This window comes from Electrophorus electricus, chromosome 6 (genome assembly GCF_041902795.1).
Source record: "Electrophorus electricus isolate QZ-2024a chromosome 6, ASM4190279v1, whole genome shotgun sequence".
Taxonomy (NCBI): domain Eukaryota; kingdom Metazoa; phylum Chordata; class Actinopteri; order Gymnotiformes; family Gymnotidae; genus Electrophorus; species Electrophorus electricus.
The window spans coordinates 4,014,656-4,035,940 of record NC_137502.1 but is presented as its reverse complement, the minus strand read 5'-3'; the positions used below and the strand labels follow the sequence as shown (position 1 = coordinate 4,035,940).

General features: G+C 42.6%; 1 protein-coding gene across 8 annotated transcripts in view; it reads right to left on the bottom strand.

Annotated features, from left to right (window-relative positions):
- sema4ba (sema domain, immunoglobulin domain (Ig), transmembrane domain (TM) and short cytoplasmic domain, (semaphorin) 4Ba) overlaps window positions 1-19,876 on the bottom strand; it is a 57,691-nt gene extending 37,815 nt beyond the window's left edge. Inside the window, exons 1-3 of one of the 8 annotated variants that reach the window (XM_081715246.1) lie at window positions 19,673-19,876; window positions 19,235-19,371; window positions 15,621-15,939 (exon numbers count right to left, since the gene is read on the bottom strand). The gene's annotated coding sequence lies outside the window, so the exon portion shown is untranslated. The other 7 variants (XM_081715248.1, XM_027004584.3, XM_081715250.1 and 4 more) reach the window with 7 other exon arrangements.
- Window positions 19,877-21,285: the final 1,409 nt, after the last annotated feature.

Sequence of the window (21,285 nt, the reverse complement as noted above, 5' to 3'; positions counted from 1 at the left end):
AACCTCGGCCTCCTTTTACCGTTAGAGTTTTTCACAAGATCTCAGTCCAAGAAAACTGATCTATCCCAGCAAACAATTTTCGCTTAAAAGTACACAAAGCAGTGCGCTGCAATAACAATTCCACAGGTTGGCATCAGCTTTGCCAAAGGCTGTTTAAGCAGTCTGCCATGGTTCCATCTGTATGGGGTATGGTACAGGTGAGAGGAGCTCTAAACAGAGACTGGTCTGAAAGTAGGTCAGACTGCTTTACCACTCCACTCTCATTCCTCACTTTTATCTCGCTGTGGCGGTCTGGATGTATATGTAGTGCAGGGCAGGCCTGATAGGCTAATATGGGCTGCTCCAATCAGCTCATGTGCATATTTTCATCGCTTCCTGTTATGCCTTTGTCGTTGACTTATATTATGTGAATAATGTTTTCCCCTCTCTTTCTAGTTTTTTAAGAACAGCACTGACATCATAAGGATTCACTTTCGTTAGTAAATCTCTCAAACAATAAATGCTAGCATCTCACTGACATGAACGCATGCCTAATTTTTTTGTTTCTGGATCATTAGCCATGGCTTGCATTCATTGAAAACAAAGCACACAGGTTTGCTTGCTATTGATGTCCAGCAGGGTGGAGAATGCCGGAATTCCTGCCCAAAATGGCTAATAGAGATGCTGGCTAACACAGGGTGCTGGGGAGCATGCTAATGCTATCAATCGTAGCAAAAGACCAAGAGTGTGTAGGGAATGTGGGCGGGGTCTCAACGCACGTAACCCAACCAACGATAGTTTGTGTCTCCTCCAGTATTCCCACTGCCCTGCACATGAACACATGGACTTTTGCCTCTGATGTTAGCAGCAATCTAGCTCCCAGAAGTCTTCCTTTAGCAGCCACCATTCTTTCAGACCTTGTCTGTGACAAGCACAGCACAGACCCTTCATTAAGCACATGACAGAGGAAAGCCCCTGTGTCTTACACGCAAATATGAAAGGAAAGGAAACCATATATGCACGCAGCACACAGAAAATGAGTATATACCAACAGTTGGTGTATTAAAATAAAAAGGTAATGAAAGATGAAATTATTAGCTGTGACTGTGGTAACAGCTCAAATTTTTTAATTGTTTGGTACATTTATTGAAATCTAGATCATAACTAGTCTAGAAACTTGAACTTAGGTAGGTGACATTTTCAGCACTGATGTTCAGTCATCAGTGTCCTCTCACAAAGGCAGACATTGCTGTTATACACCACTTCCTGCACTTGGCTGAGAACCTCAGTCTTGTGGTAGTTATTCCCTGATCCCTGGGTTTTTGACCTTGTTCTAACAGCGATATCGGTTTGAAACTTGACTGATACATAAATTGAAACATAAATTTGAAAGAATGAAACATAAATTTGCTTTTCAGCCTAATATCAACTCGATCACTATTATAAATGTATGTGTGAGATGATTTAGGTTGAATTAATTCAAGCTTACAGTGATTATATATTGAAACACATTGTACATTTTAGAGATATTAGAGATATTTAAGAACATATGGACACACACACACACACACACACACACACATGTTTATTTATATTCCATCTCTATTTTTCTCCCAGCCTTATATATTATATATTCAAATGGCCAGTGCTTTTATTGCTGATCTGATCTGCTCTCATCCATACATTTCATTGTACCTTTGACCCTGTGTTAACCTCCATTAATTAATAAACTTAAACACTTTAACAATTGTCCTTGGCTCAATATAGGTCCAATATAATACCAATATAAAGCCAAATGATATTCCCTGAAGGGAATCTTCAAGAGCACCAATTAGTAAGTGGAGTTCTACCAGAAGTGGAATTTGAGCTGTCTAGCAAGCCAGTACTTGTACTTTTTTTTAAAGCTTGAACATCACTTCTACATTAAATTCACCAAACACAAAAAAAGAATATAAAATGAGTTTTTGCTCTTTTGAAAATGACTATCAAAAATTTAATTATAACATCTATCACAAGGATTTTTTATATGGTGGGTTCACTGTTGACATGCATGCTGAAAGTTAGCCAAGAATGTCTCAATACTGTATTTAATGCCATCACACATTAAACCGTGTAGATTACACAATAAAGCAATGCAGAGGAGAAGTGTGAAGAAAAGGAGTGTAGCAGCGATTCTGTGGCTAGGAGTCCTGACACCACAATTAGTCTGTGCTAGGAATGGTGAGTGCGCTCAATCTTGGCAGTCTGCTGGGATGAGACACACCCACAGCTTTCAGACACACAGAGGCCAAATATCTACTACAGGGTGCAAAGATTGCAACTTTGAATCTTCTTTACTCCTTTGAATGTTTCACATCTGTGGTTGTGTCCTTTAAATATGCAGGCGAAACACATCTGCTGCACTGTGCAAACACTGTGCACACCGCTAGATGGGCAAGCAGCCGTTTTTGAGCTGCTGATTCTTCATGCATTTCTCTTGCTCAAGGGCGTTTGGGCCAATTATCCCTCCATAACTGAAGCGGCTGACTGGCCCCCATACAAACGTGGGTGGATCAGTAGTAGGGTGCACATTCTAGGGCATGTGAAGTTACCGTGGAGATGGCATCTCAGCCATGCCTGTGATCCTAATAGTCCTTTGCTACTTTTACATTTTTAAGACAATTCTGCTGTTCATGCATTTGTATCCTAGACAACGGGCAGTGACCCCAGAGAGTTGTCTGCCCCATAATTAATCAGGCCAGTATGGGTCATGTCAATCAGAGTGACAGCTTGCCTAACTCACTGTGCTTCTGCCAACAAGAAAATGTACAATTCAAGTCTTGTCATGCAAAAAAGGGAATCTATGACCTATTACTTTGCTACCTAGCGTTTTTCAAAGATATTTCACAAAAAATTATACAATCCATTCAAAACAATCTAAAGGGGCTCTGAGGCATTCGTGCTCAAATTGTAGAAGTTTGGAAATGTGAGATGGTCATATTGATCTGTAAGGTGAGACAAATTAGAAGGCTGACTGCCTCTCTATTTCACCAGGCAGTCTCAAAGAAGGGATTTGCAGCATATCGGATAGCTCTGCCTGGCAGACACTGCCACTAAGGACTGATCTGAAATCAGTGAACTCTTGCTTTGGAAGGTGCGATCAGCACAAGCTGAAACTTGATGAAGTTGAAAGCCATTCTATCCTTTTTGGAACAATAAATTGCACCCTAACCCCCTTCCACTTGGAAAAACACCAGCTCAAAAAGTGAACTACTTTTCATTCGCACCTTCAAAAGGGTGAAGATTTGGTTGAATTAAGCCTTGCTCAATGGCCTGGGACTTCTGCCCATTCATTTTTAACCATGAGGAAGCTAGCATTACTTGTCATGCTCCCTGTAGAGTTTGACCCTAGTCATGTCCACACAGCGTTTCTGGGCCGTGTACACGCAGGTGGGAACTGATGACACGGATAGATGGGAATACGATGATGTGTTAAAGGCAGGCTCAGCATTAACCTGGCCTATCGTTTAACATGCAGAATTGTCTCGCCGTTCAAACTACTTCACCCAATTTTGCCAGAATCGGAAATGAAGTCCCTGCTGATAACAGGACTATCTAAACTATCACATCAAGTGGGAACATGTGGAATTTATGGTAAGTCAGGCAACATAGCTGGTCTTTTCATGGCATGTGGTCCTTGAGTGACTTTAAAAACAAGGTCAACCATATGAGCATGTAAGGCTAGGGACACACCAAACTGACACTGAAGAACTAGCGCTAACTGCGAGTGACTGGTGATCGCCTTCCATCAGATCACTGTTGTCCTTGGTCACACTTGAAAACATCAAACAGACAATTGCTGATGAACTACACACATATTCTGTGTGTGTACAAAAAAAAATACAATTCAAAAGAAAATAACTCAAAAGAAAACATCTACCTCCAAAATGAGTACTTTTTTGTAATGAATATACTGATTTCTGAGTGACTCCTACCTCTTCTTGTGCCCTTCCATAAAATTGCATAAGGTAATGTCAAGTTAATAACCTGTTCTCTACATATTTAATCCAGAAAGTCTATTTTCCATGTAGCAAAATGTACTGTTAGCTTAGCACACTGCCTCAGTAGATCAAGCCACAATGTGACAGAAAACCCTTATGCAGTTTATGACTATATGATCTCATTTTGAGTCAAATTTAGACTGAACAGCCAATCACAAAACTCTACACCTACACCAGCTAGAGCAAATGGTGCAGAACACACCGCACTGAGTATGGGTAACGGTCAGTCACCTACGCCTTCCAACAGCCTGATGCCATCTCACAGCGTACAGTGGGGTCAGTATGTCCCTGGCCTAAGACTGACGGGTCCCATTTGTCCCTCTGGTGCACATTTTGGAGGTTAATCCAAAAAGCATTTGAACATTTGATTCTTCATCTTGTAAGGAGCTTTTCTTCACCTAAAACCCCAAACTAGGTTGTGTCAGTCCGTCCCTCATCTGGTAGGCACAAGCTAGATCAAAAGCGAAATGGCACTCTTGCAGTACTGTCCACAGCAGACAAAAGAGGTGTGTTTCAGCCAGCAAAACACATGTATGCATGATTTGACCTGGGGACTGTGAAGCCCCACAGCAGTGCGGGGGTTGGAGGGCATCAGCCATCACTTTGCTAATTCGAAATGTAACGAGAAATTTTAAGACTGTAAGCTGGAATAAGGCTGGCAGAAGAGGATCACTATAAGGAGCAAAAACGCAGACTGTAAGAGTTTACCCTGCAAACTAGAGACATGGGGAAACACCCACTACAGTACATTACGTTCTGGTTAAATAAGTGTCTTAGAAGGACAGAGCATTTCAATGATTTAAAAATGTTGATGGTGCTTTGTGATAATGATAAAAATAAAGAAAATAATGAAAATATATGATTTTAAATAACTGCCTGGTAATGTAATAGCTTCCTGGAGCTCAATTGAATCCAATTACAATGTCAATCAAAATATCAACATGATGATAAATCTTTCCTCACCAGGATCTAGTAATTCTCAATAAAAAAAGAAGAAAAAAACTGTCACCCTTCAGGAAAACTGCTCAAAAAAACAAACAAAAAAAAAAAACAGCTATTCCGTATGTCAAACCGGGGCAAAGGCCCTCAGCCCCTGGGCCTAAACACGTCATATCTCTGATATGTTGCAATAAATTTTTCAGCATGTACCCTTACCCTTTCGCTCTCTTTCTCCAAACACTTGTGGCAACTGCTCACTTTTCTTTTAGCACAAGAAGCTTTTAGATCATTGCCAACCTTAGACATGGAGTTGCAGCTGGCTTCACCAGCCGTCCCTGCTGTAAGGTAGATTCTTCGGCATAGGTAAAGTAATAAAGGACTGCAGTGCCATACAAAGAGATAAGAGCACAATCTGGAACTGCTGGACTCACTGTCCTGCACTGCACCAAACTGAACTCCACTGAACTGCACTGTATTGCACTGCACTTCACTGAACTGTAACGCATTGTATTGAACTGATCTGCAAAACATTGAACTGCACTGAACACTGTATTGCACTGCACTTCATTGAATTGCACTGGACTGATCTCAACTGAACTGCACTGCACTTCACATCACTTCAGTTCAGCTAACTGAACTGCACTGCACTAGAGTCTGGAGCTATGGTGGGACAGCACTGCCATAAAAAAAAGAGCTGGAAGAGGCTTCATGATGGGCTTGCAGGGGCCTCCATTTGGACTGTGAGCCGTAAAATATTACAACCCAGTTCTGGGTCGTACTGCCAACACTGAGAGGAAGTACTGCTAATGAGAAAGCCATTGATGTCATGAGAGAGAGAGAGACAGAGACAGGAGACAGAGAAAGGAAGAAGTTGAATTCTTTCTATAGTAACTTATAAAACCTCTCTTTGCAGATGACACTGCATCTTGGGTGGCTAAATATAACAGTTTTACATATATATTTACATAGTTTTGCATTATCAAGGGACAGTAAATGAGAGGTTGCACAGATGCACCAGCTGCACAGATGCTAAAATTGACATTTGACAATCAATTCCCTTAAAGAAACTCAACATGCTCAGTTTCCAAAACAGTACACCATATCTGCCAGATACAAAATCACAGATATACTCAAATTTATAGCAGGAATCTTAATATTATAAATCTAAGTATTTTTATAGTATATTCCTTAAATGAATATCTTGTTACTTAGGGTTTGAAGGCGATATTAGGAATGGCCGGGGATTCCATAAATCAAAATCGTACTGGCGAGAGAGCGAGAGAAAGAGACATTCCACCCTCAATTCCTTCTCTATATAAATATAACTCCCAATTCCAAAGTTCCCTCTGCTGTTCCTCTGCCCCCCCCCCCCCCCGCCTGCTATCAGCAGGGTTTCCTAACACATGATCACATGACAGAGGCACACTCTCCTTCTCATCTCATGTGTTGTCATGGATTGCACATGCTCTAAATCACAGGGCCTGTCCAATAGAACTGAACTGGGGCCTGCTGGCTTAGATTAAATAAAAAGAAACAAGTCGGTAGATCAGAGGAGGCATGGCCGAGCAAACTGGCTGTGCGTTGTGTATCACCCCATGGGCAAAGTGAGGGAGCATGCCAGGGTCATGGAGCCATATGAAGAGCAAAGGACACAGAATACTCTGAGATATCAGATCACTGCACACCACATTCATATGCAAGCAAACGCACACAGGCGCACACACATTCATGCACGTACACACATGAAAGACTTGGACACTGGTTACTGACATTCCAAAAGCCAAAAACAGATCTTAATAAATCAAGTTTCATGGCCATGCAAGTGGAGCAGGTGTAAGATGGAATATAAGTGTCTGTAACAAGAAGTGGAACACAGAATGTAAATTGTCTAGGCACAAACATGAGAAATCTGAGCACATTGTATTTGATAAACATTTTTCCTCCTTAAACAATTGACTCTAGATGCTTGGGTACAATTCAAATAAGGACGAGGGTTCATAATGTCAAAGCCTCTGGGATTGTGATGTCAGCACTCATTACAGAAAGGCAAGCATACTGATTCCAAGCTCCGGAGTTTGGCCCTGCTCCAGCAGTCTGAGATCGTTTCCCATATCCCACTGCTGTGGGACTGTACTTAAAAACCCAGAGGAGGCCTCGGCTCTGATGTCCCAACAGCACGCCTGTTTGCCCGGTTCCCAGCAGCCAGTGCACAGAGCCCCCGCCCTCGGAGCCAGGAGCCTGACCCATGTGCACCCAGAGATGGGACTGCCATTTGGCCCTGCCTACCCTTCTCTCGTCCCACCCTTTTAGTTCTCATCGTCTGCCAAGCTGAAGCTGAGTGTTGCTTGATCTGACTCTTCACATCCCTTTGTCGGTAACACTACTATTTCATCCAGTTTGCAGGGCAGGGCGACGTGATGACGTGCTCACTTAAAAAAAGCAAGCACGGCTGGATAGATTGTGGTTACTTACAGCTGCCAGCAGTTAACAGGTCGGGGGAGAGGAGCATCGTACCTCGGGCAGAATTCAGGCCCGAGGGAACTGAAGCCAGGGCCGACCCATGCTTCGTTGCACTCCTGGATCTTTCCGACCTAGTTTGTCGATCCGATTTTTTTTATCTCTCTTGCAGCAAACGCAAAGAAAGGCGCGTAAATGGAGGACACACTCGTGCACAGAGGAGAAGCAAAGACAAAGCTGGGAATCCATTCTGGGGAAACAGAGACCAGGTGTGAACACAGGGGGTGGAGAGGCCAGGACGTGTGAAGCTTCACGCTGCATTTAGATGCTAGCCAGAGATAAAGCTAAGTGCACTTCTTGTACCCCAGCTAAATCAATGATGTGCAATGGCTGGAAGTACAGAAACAAAGAGGGCTGACAGTCTTCCCTACATACTATATACAACAGCCTGACTCTGGTTCTGGTCATTAATATCTATAAATAGCTGTCACTAGGTTTCAGTATTACACAGTGCTCCATTATAAACCTCTCCCCATCTCTAAAGGTTCTCTCTTCTCACAGCACTGGGACTACTATGCACATGAGAGAGAGGGGCTGTATCCATAGATTTACTGACCAAGCTGGCATCATCTTCTAACCACCTGCCAAAGCCTTTCTGAGAGCCTCATACAGGTGAGAGCATTGTCCAGGCTCCTAGAACTACAATTCTATAGCCATTTGTTTTTTTTGTTTGTTTGTTTGTTTTTTGTTTTTTTTATTGGCAAGACCCAAGAAAAACACATGGGCAAAGCTATCAGTGCTCTCCCTCTTTCTCTCTCTCTCTCTCTCTCTCTCTGTCTGTCTGTCTGTCTGTCTGTCTTTCTCTCTTGCACTCACTCACTCTCTCTCTCTCGCTCTCTCACTTTCTCTACATTTCCACTGCTCTGATCTTTTCTGCTGTGCTCTGCTTTCCTATGTTTCCCCCTTACATCTTTTCTTCCAAAATGAACACACTAGACGTGCTTTTTCCACATCTATGTGAAGATCTTTTTAGTAGTGTCTCGTCGAGGACAAATGCTATCTATCTGCTCTTAGCATTTGGTACAGGTCCCTATAGTTTACAGCCTACTGACAGGTCGTCCATGGCCAGCTGTCCAAATAAAAATACCAGAATAACCATCAGGCAGAAAAAGTAACATCAGCCTGGAGATTCCCTGAGATTGAATTTAATGCTCATACTTATCACCAGTCATGAAGAATACAAATAAATAAATAAAATAAATCCAAACTAAAGTTACTCAACTTATTCATTAACTCTATTCCGGTTTTATTCCAGTGAACTTCCTGAAGTATTCAGTTTACTGGGAATATTATCTCATGTAGTCAGAATTAAATGAAAAAAGTGGTAACCCTTTCGAGGAATCTTATTACCATACATGCAGATATAGCGCATGGAGTTTTATCTGTGCGCTTCAGTAATTGGCAAAGCTTTTTCTACTAATACCTGGATCCACTTATATACACACACATACACACACACACCCCTGCCACAGACACACACACACAGACAGACATCCTGTGGTGGCTTAACCCCAAACAGTCAGCCTGGAGACAGCACAGCCACCCGAAGTAAAGCAAGCTCAGCGTGGCGAAGTTTAAGGCACTCACTCCCCCCCCCCCATGTGTGTGCGTGAAGTCACATCGTCACCAGGAGTTTGTGGAAAGTTCCGCAGCTCTGCGAGTAAGCTGCAGCATAGTGGCTGGCATGCTCACTCCTGTCTGCTGGCTCAGGCCCCGGCCGGAGGGTAAGCCCTGTGGATGTGTTTGTGTGTGCGTGTCTCTGCTAGCTCAGGCAGCAAGACAGCTCTGTCTCTGGCAGTAACACCACCACTATACTGTAGAGGAGCCTGTGTCAACTCTAACACACCCTGGTAAATTGCAGCTTTCTCACATAAGGAGCTGGTGTGGTAGTGCCACAACCCCCCCACTGCGACCCCCATGTGCGCACCCGTACTCCCACAGACGCTAGCTGCGCTCACCGTCCTGTGGTCCTATCACCTTGCAGATAAGGTCTTACCAGTCTTACTACAGGGAGGCTGGCTCATGTCAGAGCCACTAACCCCCCTCCCCACTCTGGATTTAAAGTGGACCTTCACGACAACAAACGTAGCAGGAGCTACAGCCCTCCTCCGGCAGGTCGTAACAGGAGAAGGACTGCCTCTTAAACCCTCCATTCAACACACTAAACAAACACCCTGTGGACCAAGATCAATCATTAACAGCTGTCAGTTAATGAAGCACTCGACACAAGGCTGTCGCAGCTGTGAGTACTCACTCTGCTCGGGGCTTCCTCAGGTTTCCTGCGCACTCTACACAGAAGGAAAAGGAAAAGAATCCTCAAAAAGGAGTGATCAAAAAATTCCTTTTTGTTGAAGAAGAAACCAAAGTGTAATAATTTCCTTTAAGGCAGGAACAGGATGCCCGTGTAGTACAGTAAAGTACAGTACAGTAGACTATAGTATCCAGCATTTGTTGTGCTGTATTCTGAAGGGTGGAGAAGAGCAGAGTCTACTCTTTCTCTCGTGTGTGCTCTGCTTGAGTGCGTGTGTGTATATGTGAGCGAGGGAGAGTGTAGAGTACATTTGACGCACTGGTGTAGTGCCTCTGGTGTAATCTATTGCCCCGCCTCTAACACGCGGCCAGAAAGGGGGTAGGCAGGAGACACAATTCCTTTGGTGGTTTAAAGATTCTAAAACGTAGAGGAGAGAAGTGGAGAGAAGATTACCAGATGTCACATCTTGCTTTTAGCTTTTGTTTTAGCATTTGGTGACTAGAGTTAACTTACTTATGCTGGAGTTAGAACTAACCTGTTTCAGCACTCATTAATAGAAATTTCTAAGGTCAGGAAATACCAATCAGCATTACATCTCCACTTTGTTTGAGGAAAGCTGAATCAATAGCACCAGCAAAAAGAATCTTATAAAGAAAGAAAGTAAGAGAGAAAGAAAGAAAAGAAAGAACTGTCTGAATTTTACTTGATGAGGTGACACCACCATTGTGAGTATTCACAGATCCATAGGCATGGTTTTCGAACAAAACCTAAGGCTGCCTAGAACAAAACTGCAGTCCGTGCTGTTGTGTGGATGCCAGCTAGCCTTCATTGGCACTCCTATTAGGGCCAAGACGCTGTTTAATACGCTGAAAAGAGCCTTGTGTGTCAGGATGAAGCTGCATACTCCTAGTGGTCTATGCACACAGCATGAACTTGGCTCAAAATGAAACAGTATTAATGAATGTTATCCCTGGGTCTGTGACAAGCACCTTCCAGCAAGTTGGAAACTGGATTCATGACTGTCATCCCGCGCTCTTAGCTGTGAGACAGCCCTCCATTAGCGCATGAAGAGGGGTTGGGTGCCGTGCCATCAGGCAGCACTCTCTCTGGCTATTTTTTTTTTTAACAAGAAATGAGAAAAACATCCAGGCTGTCAAATCTGAATCAAGTTCACATCAACAGAAAGCATGGAGAGCTGAAAGTTCTCAGCAACAAATCGTCAGACAAAAGAAACTGTCATGATGACCGGGAGAAGGCAGAGAGAAGCTGCCTCAGAGGAGAACCCCCAGGATTCTGGCTAATTATGTATTGAAGGAGCAATGCTATGCAGTCAGGAGGAATAAGAGCTTAGGTGTCAGGCTCTGGAATGCTTCACCATCTATCGCTGGGAACCAGGCAAGCCTGAGATGCCACCAGGTCACATGACTTAGGCTCTAGTGCTGGGTCACTCAGCAAATGTCTGGCTTACCCAAGATGCTGACCTCAACACTGGAGCCTGTGCTTTACTGATGTGTTACTGACAACTCCAGCCAAACTAAGGAAGCTTTTCTTCCTGGTAAAGGAACTGCTGCAGACTATATTTAGAAAAGAGAATCCAAATTAAAAATGTCCCGGCGCAAGTGAGAACTTGGGTGAGCTGAAGTGTTGGACACTGGAAAACGGGTGAAATGGAGTGTCTAACACTGGAAAACACAGGGGTGAACTGTGGATTATAAAGATGGAAAGTAGGAAAAAATCTTTGTATGTTTGTATTTATGTAACTCACTCTAATCTACACAACAATTTCAATAACCACAAAGAGATTATGCTACTCATTTTACAAAAATAGTCACTTAAGTGAATAATCACTTAATCATTTCAAAAACTTGCTTCCAATAATAATAATAATAATAATAATAATAATAATAATAATAATAATAGTAAAACAAGTTCAAGTGATCCACTGAAACTTTTTACTTCAGCAGTCTATAGACATAAACATGCCAAAGTGGGACTAAACATAAATGAAATTAAGTTTGGGGGAATTTGGATTTTTACTGGAATTTTACTTAAAATGGTTATATTCCAAATTTCAAATTTAAATAGAATAAAGTTCCTTTTGACCCCTGATGAAAAGCTTCAACGCTTCCTTTTCCCAGTAGTTCAATAAAAGCCATAAAACTCAACAATGCTGAGATCAGCTAGCTAGCAACACTAACAATTTAAAAAGAGTGCTTCTGTTTATTTCCATATTGCTCATAGTCACTCCCAGAAATTGAAAAAAAGAGGAATTTTGCATTTAGAAAGTCTATTAAATGCTACATAGAACTACACAGAATAATACGGTTTAAAATCTAGAATGCAATAAATTCAGGTCAGCCTGTATCACAAAACCTGCAGGAGCAACCAATAGGTCAGTTTATATACATTAATTATCTGCCATGACAGCTAAGAGAGCTATGTTTATATCACACATTAGCTGAGCAGACAAACAGCAGACAGTCATCCCCTGGCTCGTGTCTCGTGTCATTTAACAGGACAATAGGCAAACAGGCGAGTTGGCTTGTCTCGTCTCAAATCTTAACCCTCGGCAGACTGACTGCCTGGATTCTGCATAGCACACACACACACACACACACACACACACACAAACACACAGGATAGGCTGGGATTTGACCTCCAAAAAATACTACCCTAGCCTCAGTCCTTATATGTGGCTTCAACGAAGAATGATTTGGCAAGAATATTTTGAATATTTTAGACATATTTTGCAAAGACCCCCCCCCACCTCATTGGCAGTCTATCATCTAAAAGGAGACCTCCCCAGGCTCCATGGGTACACAGCAGAGTGAAACACTGGTTCAAAACATCCTTGCTCTCTTTTTTTCACACTACAGGGGGCGTGTAATCCCCCAAATCAAAACATGGATTAGTGTTGCTCATATTATTCACAGATTATTTGTCTGCTTCTGGAGGGTTTCATTGGTCAAAGGGACATTTTCACATTGCCTCAAATTCAAAAGGCACCCAGATATGATGGTTTGCATAGGTGAACTGACCTCAACAAGAGGACTGAACATGTAAAAGTATTATCAGACAATAGTGCTGTCTCAGGCAAAGTGCTCATTCTGACCTCTATAGATTAGAATGTGCATTGCAACCAGGCAACTGTAAAAAAAATCTAGTTTTCTCTAAAAGCAAAATAAACCACATAACAAACATTTTATCCCTAGCTGACACAGCTGCTATCTTAAAGTTGCACACTGAGCCAACACTACGGCATACTGAGTCATCATCATGAAGGATATTTCACCTAGTTGTGGAGAGACTGCTGGATACTGGACCATGTCAAGTGGATATGCTTTCCTGTCACTGACATCCATAATGGCAGAGGAGAGAAGCACAGACCTCTCTGACTTTGTATGTCCCTGGCTCGGTCACACACAAATGAACGTTAATACTGTTGCCAGGTTGCTAACAGTTGAGCACACTGAATGAGATTTTATTTGAAATCAGGTCATCCTGACCAAGCAGACTAAGGTGTCTGAGTGAACATTTCAAAACTCTGCCATATTATGTAGAAAGTTATATTATGTAGAAAGGCCAGCATTTACTGTTAAGATTTGTTTAGTGCACAACAGGTCAATATTCGTGAAGAGAAGGTCAAGATTTGTGAAGTACAAATAGACAACACTCACAGAATACTGCACTGATGTGCTGTACTAGCCACTGTGGAATGGAAGTTTGTAACATGTCCTGGCTGCGGTGACATTTCTCACGTACTTCAGAATGGTACTGAGATTTCTTGCACAATATGCAAACAGGCTAAGTTAGCTCTGCAAATGCTGCCATCGGTCTGCTGGTGTGGCACTTTGGCAAGCACATATCCACGCAGGAGCAGATGATCTTCTCACTGGCTGGAGAGCTCCCACTTGTCTTCTTGAGTTTGCTTTAATCGAAGTGAATCATCTCCAGGCTCTACTTCAAGTGTGGTGAGATGCGCCCACAGGCCCTGAGCACCTGGCTTAAATGTCAGCATTAGCAGCTCACGATGTTCTGGCTGGATGTAGATGATGTTCTCCTCATTGTTGAGGAGAACAAAAGATAACATAGATTGTGAAAAGAAAGAAAAGAAAAGAAACATTTCCCAATGAATGAGTAAAGCATTTTAAAAACCATGAACAATAATAATAGTGATGGTGAATCAGACTGTACTGTTGTATTTCTCAGTAAGTCCTGATTTTCAAACTGCAACTAATGACACCGCTATGTTTGAAAGCTTATATAGCTTGTTTGTGTTCATATATGCTATTGTCCTAATATTTAAATGTAATGTTCTGTAATGATTTGTATTTGCATCTCAAATGAAGACAATACTGAGCAAGTCTTATTTTTTTTGGAGGGGGTTTGGTCATTTTATTAGTTGTTATTTGCATTTGAATATATTATTAACTCTAATTTATAAAATATATTTATGGGGCCTAACTGAAAATGAGATATTTATCTCAGGTGAGTATCTGTGTAAAGCTATTTAATAAACATACATCAGTTTGTATGATCTTCTGTAGATAAAACCTTTTTTATGTTGTGGTCTTTTGAGAACATTATATCAACCTGTTGTGGTATGCAATGATTTCATAGCATTAAATCTTTAGGAACGTCAGTCCACTTCTTTGGAGCCTCTATCATTTTTCCTCAGAGTCAGTCTTTGGTGATTCAGCCACAGAACTAAAGATTTCTATCAGGGACTTTTCTTTCTTCTTTTGATGGAGAGTGAGCATTTATTTTTCAAGCATATAGCAGCATCTTTTTCTTACGGCATGTTGCTGAAATTCTGCTCTGGCTGGCAAAATGAAGAGTTTCAAGCCGGCAGGGAAATGCTTTTCAGAAAGATTCAGCATTTGGTGTTGCAATTCATTAGCATTTCCTGTTTGTACGCAGCATAAAATATACATTCAGACACAATTCAGAGGTAGCTCAGTCAAATGGATGCACACACTTATCCCCAAAAACATTTGTGTGTTTGCTTGCTTGCTTGCTTTAACCCATTACATTATAATACTGACTCATAAGGTTTCTGATGTGTTGAGCTGTCTTCTTTCTAAAAATACATCTGAAACGGTCATCAGTCCCGAGCTTTGTCCATGCCTATAGCCTAATCCAGTCTACTCCCCATATCCATTAGGCAGTCCAAAAGTAATTACACAATGACACAAATTTAGTTTTTTGGTTCTACACTACAGCACAATGGCCTTGAAATAATAAGAGGTTAAAGTACAGAATGTCCTTAATTCACAAGTATTTACATTGTATTGGCTAAATTGTGTAGGAACCATAGCCCTACAGTTTCAGAAGACCACCTGACAACATTTACAGCATTTAGCTGTAAGCAAGCTGAGACTGCCTATTGTTTCTCGGTCAGTGGTGTGTGGTTGCATTATTGGCATGATTATGTGTGAAAAAGATAACCTTTGCTTTAGGGTTCATTATACAAGTGGCATTTACATCTGAAGTCTGTTGTAGGTGACTCCCAACATGAGGACCACTAAAGTGCTATTAAACAAGGCCATCATGAAGCTAAAAGTTAAACTAAGTCAAGCAGGGATAATACAGTAGAGCATAAGCCAAGTATAAATCAAAAACAGCAGGTCTGGATGTGATTAAATTAAAAAGAAGAAAACAACAAAATTACCTCATATGTTCACAAAATGCAAATTTGTTAAGGCCCAAAACTGGTAAGACCCAAGAACAAAAAACAGATTAAAATAATCCTGTAGCTATCTTAGGGACAGATAACAATTAACCTTCAAAGGAGTGATGCAGTGAGAAAAGTGACATTTAAAAATGCTTAGGATCCAGTCCAAAACATACTTCCTCATATGTATTATAAAGAAGCTGAGGAAAGTGATTCTTACAAGTGGAGCAGATGGACATTGTCTTTACTGATGATGTCTGCCAGAGGAACAACCAAAATTAAACAACTATGGGTTTTTAGGGCCAAAATTTGGAAGGTTCTTGAACTGCAGAGAGCTGGAACACGATGTCTTCTCTCCAATGAGGTAGAGAATAGACGTGCTGAGTTTAGCAAGCCGTTGGCACCCAGCGAAAACCCAGCCTGCTCCTCAGGTGCCTCTGTGTGCCCATATCAAAGCAGAGGCTTCCTTTCATGTCTGTGCTACGGCTGCCAGTGTGCAGAGTATCGTTTGTCGTCTGCCCACCTCCAACTCCCCCCTGCTGACAAGGAGGGTAAAGATAATTAAGTAGACAATACCGGTGTCAGGTTGAATCTCTCCTATTTTATTACCAGCTATGTGATACTGCAGGAGACTTTGCTGATATTCACCCTCATTTCAGATGAGAAATGTTCAAATGAAAAAAATGCATTACAACTTATTCAGATTGAGCAAAAAATCCTGGTCAGTTTTATGAAATCCCACATATTTGTACTGCAACCTGTGAATCCTTTTATAGATACTTGCACTGGGTGTATAACTGGTTTGTTCCACTGGGTGATAAATCTATCATCCTGGTGTGGGTTACCCCAAAGTCCCCCCAAATAACTAAATAACTAAATAAATAAATAAAAATCAGAAGCACTGACTCAGTGGCTACCAGACCCAACAGAGCTCTCTCTTTGGAGCCAGCTCTCTGGGGACCATCCAATAAAACACTAATTACCTCTGACTAATGAAACTAAAATGACTAACTGCTTCCTTTCTTCTTAGTCTTGGCTCCTCTGACACAAGGCTGAGGCAAAACCAAAAAAACCCACCTCCCACGAAAAGGGAGACTTAAATTACTGGGACATCTTCTGAAAAAAGAAAAAGGTGTGCAGGCAGGCATTATTTTCAGTTCTCAGGCTGCTGAGCTTGTAAAAGGAGCATCTGTTTTATTTCAGTTCAGGTGGGAATAACAGATCTGGACAGGTCGTGAACCAACATTTGCACTGAGTCAATACATGTTCTTAATGCTACCTGCAAAGAAGGGCACATAGGTGAAAAACAAAACAAAGCAAATCAAAGCATATCTATGTGACAGCAGTGACTTCCCTCCTTGCAAACACTGGTTTGGTCTGCAGACATCCAGCATCATCTGGCAACAGTTCTATAATGAAATACAACTGGTTTCCAAGAAAATCATCAACATTAGTTGTCTTAGCCATTCTTTATTTTTGCAAATATTTAGTTGAAATCATTACCATATAATGTGACTTAATTCAGACACAATAGCAAACATTAAGACAATGGTGTTGCCAGAAGAACAGAGAACAGTGCCAGGGAAATTTTGAGATTTGAAAAGCTTCTTTTATTTTCATCATTGCAAAACATGTCTAAGTACAACACATTTGCAACTGGGGAAATCCCATATTTTTTATTCATGGTAGTTTTACAGAACAAACAAAAGGCCAAAAGGGGCCTTCTTCTATCACACTCCAATCATGAATCTCCAACACCAGCTCTTTAAAAGTCAGTTTGTCTAACTCTAATCTAAAATACCTTCCTATGCTATTTAGTGCAACATGTGGCCTTGGTTCCCCTGCATCAGATGGACTGGTTAGAGCTACAGCTAACCCCAGGACTGCAGGGTGCAGGGTTTAAGACATCAAATAACAAATTCAGTTCTCCTTAGTCAGTACTGAAACCCAAAATGAGTTTGTTGAATGCTGCTGTCATTTCAGAACCATTTGGCCTTTTTTCCTTATTGTTTCTCTCTCTCTCAGTCTCTCTCTCTCTCTCTCTCTCTCTCTCTCTCTCTCTCTCTCTCTCTCTCTCTCTCTCTGTGTGTAGATGTAAGTGGGGATTTCATAAAAAAAAGGAAAAACACACTGACAGACACACACACACACACACGGGCTGATTGGACAGATGTTATATAGATAGCATTGTAAGTAGCAGTTCTAAAGAGATGAGGTAGTGATGTGTACTGTCAAGGACACAGATTCTTGCTGTAGTGTCTCTAAGGATGGTCCTCTCTCCCTTCTCACTCTGTAACTGGAAAATGCTCTTCTGATTGTCGCTATCAGAACACTACCACAGGCTGAAGAACACCTACTCCCACAGAGTAATACTGGGCAAGAATAAGGGGCAAATCCTAACATTTGTCATTTGAACCTCTATGAGGAGTACTGGGAAATGTAGGTAAGTCTCTGAGGAGAAGTATTGTCATTCCCTATGAGGGAAAGGTGGAGGTGTTTGCTGGATGACACAGTAATGAAACAGAACTGACAAGCTCTCCTCATGCTTTAATTACTGCTCAAAGTCTGCCAGAGGGGGGATCAATAAAGAAAACACCTCATGAGAAAACTGCCTTTCTTGGCATTACACAAGCAAATCTTTGGAGGCCCTCAGGCCAACGCCCATTTAATTTCTCACCTATTGGGTTGTGTTCTTGAAGGTCACTGGGACAAAAACTGTTTCCTTATCTTATATACAAAGACTAGGATTAGGTTGCCTCTTTTAGATACCAAAAAGTCAATCTCCTTGCCCATTTAATAATAGAATGGAATATTAACAGTGGTGCCTACGTGCATAAAGCATGGCGACTGCGGGAGCCGGCCGCGACATTTAGGCAGGGTAAACACGACCTCCTCCCTACTGGGATATCATAAATTGATCCCTGACATGCCCATGTGATCTCATTCCACCAATCAGAGCAAGCCATTTTTCTCAAGGCTGCAGCTTTCAAATTTCCCCACAAATGCACCCACATGATATGAGCCGGTAGGATCTACCGGTTTCTTTTTGTGTTATAAATATTCCAGGCTAATTAATAGGTATAAGTGGTCAGATCAGTGGAAATTTACATTGGCCTCCAAAAATGACAGAAATAATCTTGCCTGGCATGACTACACGAGGCACAACCTATAGGAGGCCAATTCTTAAATGTCCTATGTGTGATAACCACTCAAAACGATTAATTTTGTAAGATTACTGAGCTGGGTACAGACATTTTCCTTCCCTGAAATAAGAGGGGAATCCTGTTCATAAATTAGTTATGACCACCTCTACACACAGCAGACGAGATGTATTAAATATTAACACTGCAACAGACAAATTATGACAGACTTTACAGAGGACAACTGCTGGAGAATAAAGGGCAATCCCTCCTATTCAAATAAGTGGGATTAAGCACTGCAATGCGTGGAAACAGTTAGGAGTGGCTCATTCGTTATATGCATGTAGCTATTACAAAATGTAACAACGGTTCAAAGCTCAAATATTATTAACCACCGTGAAGGAGGAAGACAAGAGTGGATGCACGAGGGAGTAGCGCATCGTAAGCACGGAGTACCGAGCATGCAGGCGAAGCAGCTGCTCCATCATAGTCATCCCCCCACCCGTCATGCACGCAAATCAATCTATACATCTATCCACGCTGAAACCGCCTCATACATGCCACAAGGAAAAATAAGAGCCAAAATAATAATAACAATAACCGAAAGTATGAGTAACAGACTGAGGAAACAAAACCTTTGCAACAAGTTTATCTGCTCTGCCATCCAGCCAAAGAAATGGAAAGAAATTCTTACTGTCAAGCTGGAGGAAAGGTTCAATTCATAGAGGGAATCTCCTTTTCAGAAGGATCTTCTTTTCAGGAGACTTGCTGGACAAGCTGGGAGTCAGCACAGGAATTCATCCCTTGCTAACCATGGTAACCATCACCTTACTACAGGCAGCACACCAGAGAGAGAAGGATAGAGAGAGAAATGGAAGAGAGAGAGAGAGTAAGAGACAAGGGGGATAGCGGCAGCCACGGGGAACCAAATTCAATCTATTGCCATGGCACCTGCCGCTATGGTGACGGCATTGCTTGTGATTCCCCCAGGCTGCCCTATTCTTTTCCGCTGTGCTCAAGACCCCCGGACCCTAACTCCTGCCCTTTCTCATTCTTTCCACACCTCCCTGGAACCATCCGCTCCTCCCGCTATCTGCAGTGCACTCCTTTTGTCTGGCGCGTGAGTAATTACCTTGGCTGACAAATGCGCAGGTCTCTCCTCTGGCGGCAGCAGCTCTGGTTGTCACGCATTGAGGGGAAGAGGAGCGGCAACTCTGCGGGGATCCCAAGAGACACCCGGGGCTGCAGCTAACACTTGCACGGAGAAGCACTCCGACAGTCACCAGCCACTATGAACAGCAGCAGCAGGGAATGGGAGGGGTAGGGGGTAGAGAAAGAGTGAGAGAGAGACAGAGAGAGAGAGAGAGAGAGAGAGAGAGAGAGAGAGAGAGAGAGAGAGAGAGAGAGAGGGGGGAAAAGCAGCCGGGGGAGGGGGGTAGGTTTGCTCATTCTGAGGCAGCCAGGAGCATTACATCATTCCTCTCCGCTCCTAAGAAGGCTGGGCTGGAGAGCAAACAGGAGGCACTCCCCCTTTACACCTCCTGCAGAGCCAGCAGACAGGAAAATGCATCGCAGACCGCCAAACAGCCACGCCAACATGCACACTGATGAAAACTGACTGCAGCTCGAGTCTGCGGCCATCCCTTCAACCACTGCACATTCACTCATGTGATGCAACCAGACATCATCATTTGGTAATCACAAAAGAACCAAAAACAGGAACTATTCAGATAAAAATTTTGGCTGAACAATGGTAATTTATAAAATATTCAGCAGAAGAATCAGAAGACATAGTCAGTGGATAGTAGTATTGTTATTGCACACATTTCAGACATCTGGAAAAGCCGCATGAAAACTGCAGTCACGCACTTTCCGCGAACGGTGACGTTTGGAGGCAAAGGAAGTGTGGGGGCAGCATGGGAGTGTTCTGGCGGCAGTGTGGTCTGGTCACTGTGGCTGAGCCTTCTACACATGCTGCTGTTACTTTCTACCGCACGCATCCCTACAGCCCAACACCCTCACCCATACCACACGCGTCCATACAGCCCAAGACCCTCACCCATACCACATGCGTCCATACAGCCCAACACCCTCACCCATGCCACACGCATCCATACAGCCCAACACCCTCACCCATACCACACGTGTCCATACAGCCCAACACCCTCACCCATACCACACGTGTCCATACAGCCCAACACCCTCACCCATACCACACGCATCCCTACAGCCCAACACCCTCACCCATACCACATGTATCCATACAGCCCAACACCCTCACCCATACCACACGCATCCCTACAGCCCAACATCCTCACCCACCACCACACACATTCCTCTAGCCCAACACCCTCATCCACTACCATACACATACTAAGTCTAAGTTGAGTCTAAGACCCTCAGCCCTTTTAAAGGTTAAAGTATACCGCTTGTAGAAAATAAATCACTGACACAGGAACCGAGTATGTATTTTTTAACATGCAGGAGACATGCACTTACTCACATACATAGATGATCCACTTTTGTAATCCTATCTGCGTCACCTCCTTCCAGAAGCAGGCCATCAAAGAGAGGCAGAGGATGTAGGAGAGCCCTGACACAGCACCTTTTCACAGATGACACAAGAACTTTCTCTCTCAGCAGGAGCAATCTTACTGCTATTGGCCCATTCTCTCTATTCCTAAGTCTGCCTCTATTAATAACTTCTGATTGCAGAGAAGCATTGATACTTTCACATTTCTCTGT